This window comes from Cetorhinus maximus, chromosome 2 (genome assembly GCF_964194155.1).
Source record: "Cetorhinus maximus chromosome 2, sCetMax3.hap1.1, whole genome shotgun sequence".
NCBI classification, from domain to species: domain Eukaryota; kingdom Metazoa; phylum Chordata; class Chondrichthyes; order Lamniformes; family Cetorhinidae; genus Cetorhinus; species Cetorhinus maximus.
In genome coordinates this window covers 83,531,091-83,543,271 of record NC_135880.1, presented here as the reverse complement: position 1 = coordinate 83,543,271, position 12,181 = coordinate 83,531,091, and the positions used below count along the sequence as shown (strand labels likewise).

The following is a 12,181-nucleotide window of genomic DNA, read 5'->3' as shown; positions in this document are numbered from 1 at the left end:
TTTGCGGTCCAATACCTGTTATCTGTGTTCCTTTAACACTGAAATGCAGGATTCGCTGCTAACTCGCCGAGGCCCCAGTGACTCCTCGCCCGTGCCCCGGAGTCCGGGCTCCGAGCTCACCATCCAGCAGCCGCTCCACTCAAAGCAACCAGCAGCTTGCATTAACAGTATATTAACCACAGGGATAGACAGACGGAATGATACACTTAAGTCCTGTATTTGTTAACCTGTAATTCAGAAATTTACATTGGACTCACACAGTGTCAGAGCCGAGGAAAGAGTAAACTTACCCCCGCTCCCCGCTCAGGCACCAGGCGTCTCTTCAGCGACCACCAACCCCTCTACTGCAAACACCCATTTACAGCAAACCACAAAAACTCCTGTCATTCGAGAAGTTTTGACAGCGGAAATTCAACAGCGAGATCTCAGTGATAACTAAACCAACCAATCAGCGCTGGTAACTTGGAATTTAACTAGCGACGAACCAATTATGTTATAGAGGCGGGGATTCCTCTGGCCAATCAGCAGACGGCATTGGATAGGAGTCGTTCCTCGTTTCGTCTCTCTCTGAACTGAGTCCACAGTTAAATAGTTGGAACTGTCTCCTTTCTGAAGGTTTGGGCTCTTTGCTTACTTTGCACAAGGTACAGGTATTAAATCATGGAAAATGTGAATAGTTTTGCACATACTGATTTAGGTCAAACAAATAATTATTTGGAAAAATAGCCGGATCTGCAGAGATTTCCAGCATCCGCAGTATTTTTACTTTTATCTGCAGAGAAGATATCTGTTTGAAATCGAGGAAAACCAAACAGTCGTGGCAATAGAAACACAAAATCAATAAAAAAGAAGAGATAATTTGGGACAACCAATAAACTAACAATGCATAGTAGACTGAAGTGATTGTTTATGTTATGCTCTCCTGTTACCCCTTTCCCTCTTAGTGCAAAACTCCATATTTACCATAACTAAAATACCCACAGAATACTGATATTTCGAGTGTTAATGAGATGATGTCATTATTAAAGAGATTTGCAAGACTTCACGGCTCATTTTAGGCACACAAGTCGTTAAAACACACACACACTGAGATCCTAGGTTTTATAAATAACGACTTAAAAACATCTAGTTCCTAAGCCACTGTTAGAATACTTCAGCAAATTTTGAGCGCTGTAATTTAAAAAGGATGTCAAGACCACTGAGATATAGAAGAGCTCTACTAAGATGATAACAGGATGAGGAATCATTACAAACTGGGATTGTTTTCACCAGAACAGAGGTGAAGACAAATTTTAAATGTGTTCCAAGTTCTGAAGGATTTGATAAGATAAAGAAGAGAAATTATTTCTGCTGGTTGGTAAGTCAGTAACTAAAAGACATTCATTTAAGAATTTTAGCAAAATATGAAGGGAAAGGCTAGGAGATCATTTAACTCAAAGTTGAAGATATGAAATGCACTGTGAGAAACAGTGACAGGCATTAAATCCATAATGGTGTTTAAAGGGCAAGTGAATATTGAATCAAAAAGAGAACAAAATAAATAGTTTGTGGCAAAGCTATCTGGCACATTGTCACAATTGTGAACTTTATAAGATTATTATATTTGGAGGCTGTAGCTTTACATTTAGGGTAAATGAAGGGGGTCATGTGAGCTATTCTGACAGTAAACCTGGGTGGTTTGATTGTTAGGGATCAAATGCAGGCTTAGTTTGTGTTACTGAGAAGAATGTGGAAGACATTTGCGCTTGCGGACAATGGCAGCAGTCCCTGACTTTGCAATGAGTAGACTCTGAGGCCTGGATTACCTCTCCAACATGGTGAAAATGGCAGACAAGCAAGGAAATCGGAAGTTCTGCCACCGAACACGACACTTCCTATTTTTGCAGGGTTGGGAATGGAGTTGGGCCGGGGTTCACAAATGCGTAGTTTATGGAGACAGCTGGCCATTTAAATCCTCCAATGAAGTGAGATTTTGGTAGGCCAGGGGTGTGAAATCGAAGTGTGTAAATTAGACTAGGTAAAAGCAAGTCTGAACTTTGTGGATTCATTTGGATGGCCAGTGTGCCCCTTTGGAGAGATAAGGTACCCCTTTGGATATGGTTCACGGGGCACATTTGGTGGAGGTCAGGTGCACTTTGGAATTGTTAAAAGTAAGGCAGAAAAGTGTGTAAAAAAATGCATAAATTCAATACTGTCAAGCTCATTGGACCTGTCAACATTCCTCTCAAAATTAACTGTCAAAACTGTCAACAGGACCTGTCAAAGGGAGCTGTCCAGCTGTCAAGGCATTTAAAACACCTCCCCTTTAAATTTTTGAGAAAAAAAAATTGAGTGTTGAAAAATTGCTTGCTATGGATACAGGAGCATAGGTTGGCTTAAAAGGTATGGGGGCATGGGGTGTGTACATGGGCATAGGTTGGCATGAAGTGTATGGGGGCATGGGGTGGGTCAGGGAAATAGGGTGAAATAGAGAGTATGGAGGTTATGGGGGTGGGTACAGGGGCATGAGGTGGCATTGCGTTGACATGGATGGAGCATGAGGAGTGAAATTAAAGGGAATTGGGATCAAAGAGCTAGGTACATTTATACCTAGGTACAACTTTAACATGTTTCCCGTTGCATGGGGAAGCAGGTAGAAGAAGCCATTTTTGAGATCGGGCAGAATCATCCCAGATTTTCACTAAGTGCGGTAGCAGGTGGGTAAAATGATGTTTTAGTTGCTGGCAGCAATGGCAGCTTTTTACATTATATTGTCCCAAACCTGCCACGTTAATTATGCATTCCTGGGAAACATGCCGTTTCCATGACGAGCAGGCTCTCATTCACCCAGCACGCCATCACCTTGTCGTTTCATCACACCGGGTGCCATATTTAAAGTACAGCCACGTGCACAACTCTCAGTACTTCAAGCCCATGACTGCTGCACGGAAGACATGGCCGCAAAAGGCAAAAAGACTGGAGACCCCAAATTTAGCGATATGTCCTTTGAGCACTTTTTGGATGCTGTAGAGGCCTGCCATGATGTTCTCTAACCCCCGCTCTGGCCGAAGGAGGGGCAGCAGCATTACCAACGCTGTAAGGGAGGCAGTGGCAGTGGTGGTCAGCGCTAATGCCCTGCAAAAGAGGACAGACACCCTGTGCCACTACAGGGTGAATAACCTCATCCGTTCCACCAGGGTAAGTCACTCTTCTCATCACTCTCAACTCACACACTCACAAACCCATCACACATCCACAGGGATCTCACACCTCAAGGGACAACATCACTAACTCTCACACACACTCTCATATCTCCATCAGGCTCATATCATCTGGAGCTCGCGTCATCATCCTGTCCATATCTCCGCTCACCACACAAACATTCCATGCAGTGTCATGTGTCCTGCTCACACTCTCTCCATTTGTTTTCATGCAGGAGAAGCTGGCTCATAACAGCAGGGAGAGGTCCCAGACTGGGGTGGAGTGGCCCACATTAGGCCTCTCATTCACTTTGAGGAGTGTGCCATTGCACTCACCGGTGAGGATGCTGACCGTGCCTGCAATGATGGTGAGGTCGGGGGCGAACATCCTCATGAGGATCCTGCACCACATCATCCCTCTCTCAAAGTAACTGTGAGTGCTCTCTCTCCTGCTTTTGACTCTGCTGCCATGCACTAATTATCTCTGCTTTGGTTCACAGGGAGCTCTGCCAAGTGACTAACACCCTCAGCCAGTCAGTCCCTCATCTCCATCCACGTCCTCACCTCCAGCCAAGAGGACACCTCCTCCCCATTGAAGAGCTGGAATAAGCAGCCTGGAAGACCTGTCACAGTGCTTACCCACAACCTCCACCAGCGCAGTGACACACACCTCAGTGGCACTTAAATTTAGAGCAGGCTCGGGTTCACAGTCTGGTGGTCACCGCACGGACACATGTCCACAGCAGGAGGCAGGTTCATGCGACCTCCCCAGCACTCGGAGGACTGCTGGGGGAGAGGCATCTGTGAGGTCCGAGTCAGATGATGAGCCTCAGGATGTGGCCTTTCAAATCATCCTGGAGAGTTAGCAGAAGGCATGAGCTGTTAGAAGCCCTTAACAGAGTGGCACACAAGTCAGAGGAGTGCATCCGCCTGTTCTTTGATGAGATGGTGCCTATATGTGCATGTATGGAGGTATCCATGGGGAGGATGGCAGATGCCATGGATAACCTGGTCCAGCAGAACGCGGAGATGTGTGCAGATCTGCACTCCATTACGGGAGCATGGGTTAGTTCCTGTAATGGTGGCATGAGAGGGAAATGGGACACCTCAATGCCCCTCCAGGTGCTCCCTCCCCTCAAGGAGTCAGGCCGAGGCCCCCAGGCATCCAAAGGGAGGAGGAGCAGCAGCTGGAAACCCCTGGGTCATCCACTCAGGAATCTCAGAGGCTGTCCTCTCCCTCTGAGTCCCCTTTGCCTGTGAGCCCCTCAACCTCATCCTCTGTCACCGCAGAGGGAGCAGCTGGTCAATGGGTGATTCTGGAGGGAGAAGTATGTGTGGCGGGCCTTTCAGAGCCTCTTGCCATCACTCTCCCATGCATGCGGATCCTTCATGTACCACACTCACCTCAATGTCCTAAATATTTTCAGTGCTGCCTGCTGGGGTTCACTATCAGTTGTCCATCTGAGCTGACCTGCATCTCCGCCCACCCATTGATCACACTCCCATGCAGTACCTGTTCCCGCCCACCACGACTCTCATTTCACTTTCGATTTGGACAGCATAGTCTGGATTTGGTTTTTCGTTCGCTCCCCCATCTTTTCCACTCCCTCAGTCACCCATTTCCTTTCCTCCATCACTGTTGACCCCCCGGCATCACCTTCCACCTCCCCTCCATGACCTACCAGCCTCAACCCTTTTCCTCTGAGAGTGTCCAGGTTAACGAGCATGTTCCCTTCCTTCCCAAAAATTCCACCCCCATCCACCTCCCCAACCTCCTCCTTTCCACACCCAGGGTCCGTGTCTACCTTCGAGTTCCCTCCAACCACCCTTGCCGTCCCTTCTATCGCTACCATCAAACCCTGACCCTCTCACCCTACCACTTTACTCTGCCCTTGGTCATTTTCACCACTCCCTCGTACCACGCCCACCCTCAGTTCGCTCCCCAGGAGGCAATCATGGACCCATCAGACCCCTCCATTGCACGTTCACCAGGAAATGCCCCCCTCCGGACCCCATCCCCCACCGGAACCCCGTCTCCTCTCTGGACCCCCATCACCCCCCTTAGAATCCCATCTCCCCTCTGGACTCCTACCCACCTTGGAACCCCTTCCCCTCCTCGGAACCTCTTCCCCTATTCCCCCCCCCCCACCCCGTTAGGCCTCCAAACCCCTCAGGCTCTCCCCCCCCAACTTAGTCCCTCCCCCTTCCTGACTCCCACAGGCACCTTCACTTCTTCCTCCAGCTTTATTCCTTTCCCCTTTACAACTCCATCCTTCACCCTTACTTCTTCCTCCCCTGGACTCCGTCCCCTCTCCTCACTCCTTCTGGACTCCATCCCCTCGCCACACACCTTCCTGCCCCCTGACTCCCTCCCCTCTCTGCACTTCATCCTCCCCATGGACTCCTTCTCCTCTCCGCACTCCTTACCCCCTCCGAACCCCTTCCCTTACACCTTACACCCCCCTTACACCTACCTTTCCAGTTGCCATCTTCTCCCCCGTTTCCCCCTCCTCCCCCTGTACTCCCCCCGGACACCGTGATTGCCCCCCTCCCAACCTGACCCTCCGACACCTTGATTTTTTTTTCATTCACAGGACGTGCGCTTCGCTGGCTGGGCCAGCATGTATTGCCCATCCCTAGTTGCCCTTAAGAAGGTGGTGGTGAGCTGCCTTCTTGAACTGCTGCAGTCCATGTGATGTAGGTACACCCACAGTGCTGTTAGGAAGAAATGGCGATATATTTCCAAGTCAGGATGTGAGTGACTTGCAGGGGAACTTCCAGGTAGTGGTGTTCTCATGTATCTGCTGCCCTTGCCCTTCCAGATGGTAGTGGTCCTGGGTTTGGTAGGTGCTGTCGAAGGAGCCTTGGTGAATTTCTGCAGTGCATCTTGTAGGTGATACACACTGCTGCTACTGTGCATCGGTGGTGGAGGGTGTGAATGTTTGTTGGTGTGGTGCCAATCAAGCGGACTGCTTTGTTCTGGACAGTGTCAAGCTTCTTGAGTGTTGTGGGAGCTACACTCATCTAGGCAAGTGGAAAGTATTCCATCATACTCCTGACTTGTGCCTTGTAGATGGTGGACAGGTTTTGGGCAGTCGAGAGGTGAGTTACTCATCGCATGATTCCTAGCCTCTGACATGCTCTTGTAGCCACAGTATTTATATGGCTAGTCCAGCTCAGTTTTTGGATGATGACCCCAAGGATATTCATAGTGAGGGGTTCAGTGATGGAAATGCCATTGAATGTCAACAGGTTATGGTTGGATTCTCTCTTGTTGGAGATGGAGATTGGCTGACACTTGTGTGGCACGAATGTTACTTGCCACTTGTCAGCCCAAGCCTGGATATTGTCCAGGTCCTGCTGCATTTAGACATGAACTGTCTCAGTATCTGATCAGTCGTGAATGATGCTGAACATTGTGCAATAATCAGTGAACATCCTCACTCCTGACCTTATGATGGAAGGAAGGTCATTGATGAAGCAGCTGAAGATGGTTGAGCCGAGGACACTACCCTGAGAAACTCCTGCAGTGATGTCCTGGAGCTGAGACGACTGACCCCCAACAACCACAGCCATCTTCCTTTGTGCTAGGTATGACTCCAATCAGCGGAGGATTTTCCCCCTGATTCCCATTCACTCCAGTTTTACTAGGGCTCTTGGATGCCACACTCAGTCATATGCGGCCTTGATGTCAAGGGCAGTCACTCTCACCTCACCTTGGGAATTCGGCTCTTTTGTCCATGTTTGAACCAAGGCTGTAATGAGGTCAGGAGCTGAGTGACGCTTGTGGAACCCAAACTGGGATTCCTCCTCTCCCAAACTCACCCCCCGACACCATATCCTCACCCCCCTCAACCTCACCCCAATACCTTCATTTCCCCCATCCCAACCTCACCCTCCGACACCTTTATTCCACCCCTCCCAACCTCATCCCCCGACACCATTCATTTCCCCCCTCCCATCCTCATTCCCTCCGACACCTTCCTTTCCCAGTTGATCCTAGACCTTCCTCTCCCATCTCCTAGACCATCATCCGTTGTGAGCATCAATGGTGGCTTTCCAACTTCTGTGAGCTGCTTTGCAGCAGAGCCATTTCCATGAGAATTGACCCAGCATGCCATGAACGTTCCTCCAGGATCCCGTTGCTGTGGGTTTCAGCCTCTTCTGCTCCTCAGGTGTCCATGATGTGAGCAAGGCCCTGGAGGTAGGTTCCGACTTCTACATGTTACAGCTGTCAAGACATGTTCTGCACTGGCGTGTTTTGCTACCAACGTGGGCGGACGATCCAGCCGGGGGGTGGGGGCTGAGTCCAGCGGGCTGGCCTGAAAATGATGTGCTAATGTATTATAATGAGGTTCCCAATGCCCGATGGCAGGGAACACAGCCCACCACTGATGCGCTGAGCAGATGATCGCAAACTGGTTTCACAAAGTTGTGAAAACAATTTTTGGGCTTCTTGCCATACTGTCTGCTAACGCTACCAAACATGCCCGACGCTAGCGGGCACAGACGATTCTGCCCCAGGTTACAGGCTTCCCTTAAGTCAATGAGTATCACAGACAGACAGCAGTTATGTGTGGTCAGCAGAGAGCTCAGGCTGTTTAATTTTGCGAGCTACCACAGCTGGATGAAGGAGGTGGACAGTCTCTAGTTGAAGAGATGCATCCTGCAGCCTATTATTGATTCCAGGAGATTTGTTCTGGTATGACCAGGGAGTAGAAGAATCATCGGAACAAACTTTACAGCTGGTGATAGATTTAAGAAACTCTCCAAAAACTGAGGGAAGTACCTGAAGACAGTCACTTCAAGTTACTATTTAGCAAAGAGGATATTGGGAGCTGGAAGCAACTGTAAACTATTTATTAAAAGAACTGTAATTCCATGGATAGTGTGAGGGTGACAAGTATAAAAAGGGAATATTCCTCTCTGCTGTTTAAAGTACAAGTTGCCCACAATAAAGAAAGTAGCATTTAGTCAATAGTGCTTTTAGTCGTTTGTTACAGTAAAAGTTTTAAAATGTGAAATCTTGATGTGTAATTCTTTCAGCTGTTCACTAAAAGTTTGAATTTCTTCTTAAAATGTCTCGACGAAGACCGTAAAAACACATACAATAAATCAAATTGTCTTCTTTCATGCTATAAAATTGATTTGAGGAAAGTCTCGTAACACAATCAGTGGCACTGTATCCTAAACAAATTCTATCCTAAATTTTTCTGGCATTCTTCTTGCCAGCCTTCCATTATCCATGAACACCAGATTAGCCAAAATTCAAGCACTTTTATCCTATGTTGCTCATTCATCATACTATTCTTGCTAATGTTCACCAGTTTGCTGTCCCCAAAACTTTAAATTTAAAATCATCTTCCTCACCTTCAAATCTTTCCATGACATGACCTCATCCCATATCTTTGCTATCTGCTCTAGTCATGCATTCCTCAGAACTCCAATTCAAGTCCAGGGTGAAGCTCTTCTTTCATCCCACCAATGATGACCAGGGCCAGGGAGAGAAATCATGGGCCCTGGTGCTTCTCCTGTCTCTATGCCCCTTATCCCACCACCACCCCCCACCCCCTCCGGGTCTTTAACCTTCCCCCTTACATCCTTCAGGTGCCCAGAATTTAGTCACAGTGGGGTCAAAATATTTCATAGAGGTTTAGCAAAACTTCTTGGCTTTTGTGCTGTTATGCCTCTGTTTATAAAGCCCATCAAAAACTCAGGTTTCAGTATGATACATTTTACAATCATGGGCAGAATTTTACGGCCCCGTTTCAGTGGGGACAGGGCCGTAAAATGCAGTGGGCCATTATAAATGCCATTGACGACAGCAGGAACGTAAAATCCCGCTGTCGTAAAATTCTGCTCATGGGTTTGTTGGACAGCTACTCACAACTTAGTCTTTCATCTTATGCAACCAGTTCTGCTTCTTTGGCCCTATGCAATATCTAGACGGCAACACCCAAAAGACTTGAACCTCACAAGAACCACAAACAACAATCCCATGTACAAGTGAGAATATTTTGAACCAACAGTGACATATCCTATTGGCGCATGATTTCTGGTTTTACTTTCAAGATTAAAAATGGCAAAACCTACCAGTAAATTAGCACCAACTAATTCACTTGCTGCAATAATGTGATATTTCTATCCACACAAGTGGGTTTGTTAACAGAAAAATTACACTTTGCCTTGATAGATATTTTCTCATTTTAAATCAAAACTAGCCACACCAACAAATGCCAACATGGAAAATGCCCAAACAGAACAGTCCATGAGATAAGCATGAAAGTAGGGACTGGGGAATCTGGCTCCTTCTGCTCAGACAATGATTGTTGTTCTTCAGAATTATTGGTTGAGTAGCCTGTCAATCGGGACTGCAGTGTCCAAAGCTGCCAATTTGGCACATAGACCATTCCATTTGACAGGCTACTCGGCCAATGAGACCTGACCCTCCTCGAGCACGGGCCCTGGTGTTTTGCACCTTGTGCAACCTCGCCCTCCTGGACTCTGATATGACAAAACCTTCAGCTGCCTCAGGCACAGTCTAGAATTCCCATCTCCAATCCCTCTTTTCACTTCTTTCTTCATCTTTAAAAGTCTTCTTAAAATCCATTTTCTTTCATTTTTCTAAACATTCACGATGGCTCAATGTCAGATACTTTTTTCCCTCTGCAAAGCATCTTGATATATTTTTCTATGTTTTTAGTGACACAATGCAAATGTATTATTCCAAATCTACAGAAAATACAGCTGCTGGACTTTTAGGTGAGGCTGATTTGGAAATAAGTGCACCAATACAGAAACAAGTTGCAACTCAACCAGGCATCTAACCACACCCAGTTTAAAACATAATAACTGAAAAAGAACCACTCAGAGTTCCACTTGTACAAATACCCTGAAAGTGAATGCTTCCAGAGACAGAGTTCCACAGACTTCTCGGAATAATACCCAGGGCTTTACCACCTCAGATACCAGAAGTTGCCATTGTCAACTGTGCAATAATACATCCCATCAAAAATTTACATCTTCCGCCATTAAATATATTATAGGGATATTAACCTGACAATAAAAGCTTTCCCTGCCAATGCTGATTACACACACCAAATTGATATGTAGTGGGTGCCATAATATGTCACTGCTGAGCTCAGGAAGACCAAAGCCACAGCTGAGCTCAGAGAGACACAAAACATGCAAAACTTTCTGAAAATATTGATTTAAACTATAACTCAAGAAGCAGATTATTTTCTAAACATCTGTCACACTGATAGGCAGGATTCAAGCATAACTATAGAAAAAGAGTGTATATAAAGAATATATTTCTTGCAAAGTTTCCTTCATTGTTGCAATTGATTTTAACCTCTGCTACAGTATTTGGGATTATAGCACACTGCCATTTGTAAACAAAGAAAACATTTCAAAGCACTCAGGAAGGAATGTGGTGTATTAAGAATGTGGTATATTATTCGAAGAATAAAAAAGATACAAAAACTGTAGGAAATTCACATCTTTATTCTGCATTCTTTCCATACAGCAGGAGCATGGCAAATGAATGTAATGTAGGAGGTTAGAAACCTCCATGGTTTCAGACAGGACAAATATAGTGGAGGTTAAATCTTGCAATCTTTCGAATCTAATTAGTAACGTGGCTTGAACTTCCTGTGTATTTGCATCCAAAAACAATTTTATTCTGGGCATGAATGAAAAACACAACCTAAAGGTCAGGGACTTCTGGGCATAAGTGAGCTCTGTGTATAACTCACTTATCGCTAAATCTTCTTGCTTCTACATATGTCAGTTCTGAACTTATCTCCATCCACAAAACTATCCCAAACCTGAAAAATGGCTGGTTTAAAGGATTTTCTCAAAATGTGTCCTGATTTTCAGGCAAACTGGCAGCTGTTCTTACCATTGCTTCAGCAGCATTGAAGCCATATTCATCATTGTCACTGCAGACATATATCTCAAAAACAATTTTGGAGAGTTTAAACGTTAAATATGGCTCTCTCACTGGTTCAAGCTTGCCTTATCTTCTAATAGAGGTGGCAGAACAGGGGAAAGAGAACCAGAAACATGAGACCCAGAGGCACAGCTCCATCTCAGTTGCAGGTACTCAAACCAGAGAGCTTATTAGCCTTAACTGACATTCAGTGAGATGGTTGAGGAGCTGACTGTACGATGTCGTCACTCTAAAAGGTAGCCTTCAGCCAACTATGCTACTTCCTCCATGAGAACTTGGAGATGAAGGTAACCATGGCCCTCAACTCCCACAGGTCCACGTTCTTCCAGGCATCATCAGTAACATCTGCAGGATTAATCAAGCGGATGTAGGAACCTGCATCCAGAAGGTAACTGATATCCTCGGGTGAGGTCCCAGAGGACTGGAGAATGGCCAATGTTGTTCCATTGTTTAAGAAGGGTAGCAGGGATAATCCAGGAAATTACAGGCCAGGAGCCTTACGTCAGTGGTAGGGAAATTATTGGAGAAGATTCTTCGTGACAGGATTTACTACTATTTGGAAGCAAATGGGCATATTAGTGAGAGGCAGCATGGTTTTGTGAAGGGGAGGTCATGTCTCACTAGCTTGATTGAGTTTTTTGAGGAAGTGACAAATATGATCGACGATGGAAGGGTAGTGGATGTTATATACATGGATTCAAGTAAGGCCTTTGACAAGGTCCCCCATGGCAGACTGGTACAGAAGGTAAAGTCACATGGGATCAGAGGTGAGCTGGCAAGATGGATACAGAATTGGCTTGGTCATAGAAGACAGAGGGTAGCAGTGGAAAGGTGCTTTTCTGAATGGAGAGCTGTGACTAGTGGAGTTCTGCAGGGATCAGTGCTGGGACCTTTGCTGTTTGTAGTGTATATAAATGATTTGGAGGAAAATGTAACTGGGCTAATTAGTAAGTTTGCAGACGACACTAAGGTTGGAGGAGTTGCAGGTAGTGAAGAGGATTGTCAAAGGATACAACGGGATATAGATCAGTTGGAGACTTGGGCGGAG

General features: G+C 46.2%; 1 protein-coding gene across 1 annotated transcript in view; it reads right to left on the bottom strand.

The window, feature by feature from the left end:
• The window catches only part of LOC144695688 (tumor necrosis factor alpha-induced protein 8), a 132,790-nt gene extending 132,631 nt beyond the window's left edge, over positions 1 to 159 (bottom strand). The window contains exon 1 of the mRNA XM_078566652.1: positions 16 to 159. The gene's annotated coding sequence lies outside the window, so the exon portion shown is untranslated. The remainder of the gene's footprint in view (positions 1 to 15) is intronic.
• Between the last annotated feature and the right edge of the window lie 12,022 nt (positions 160 to 12,181).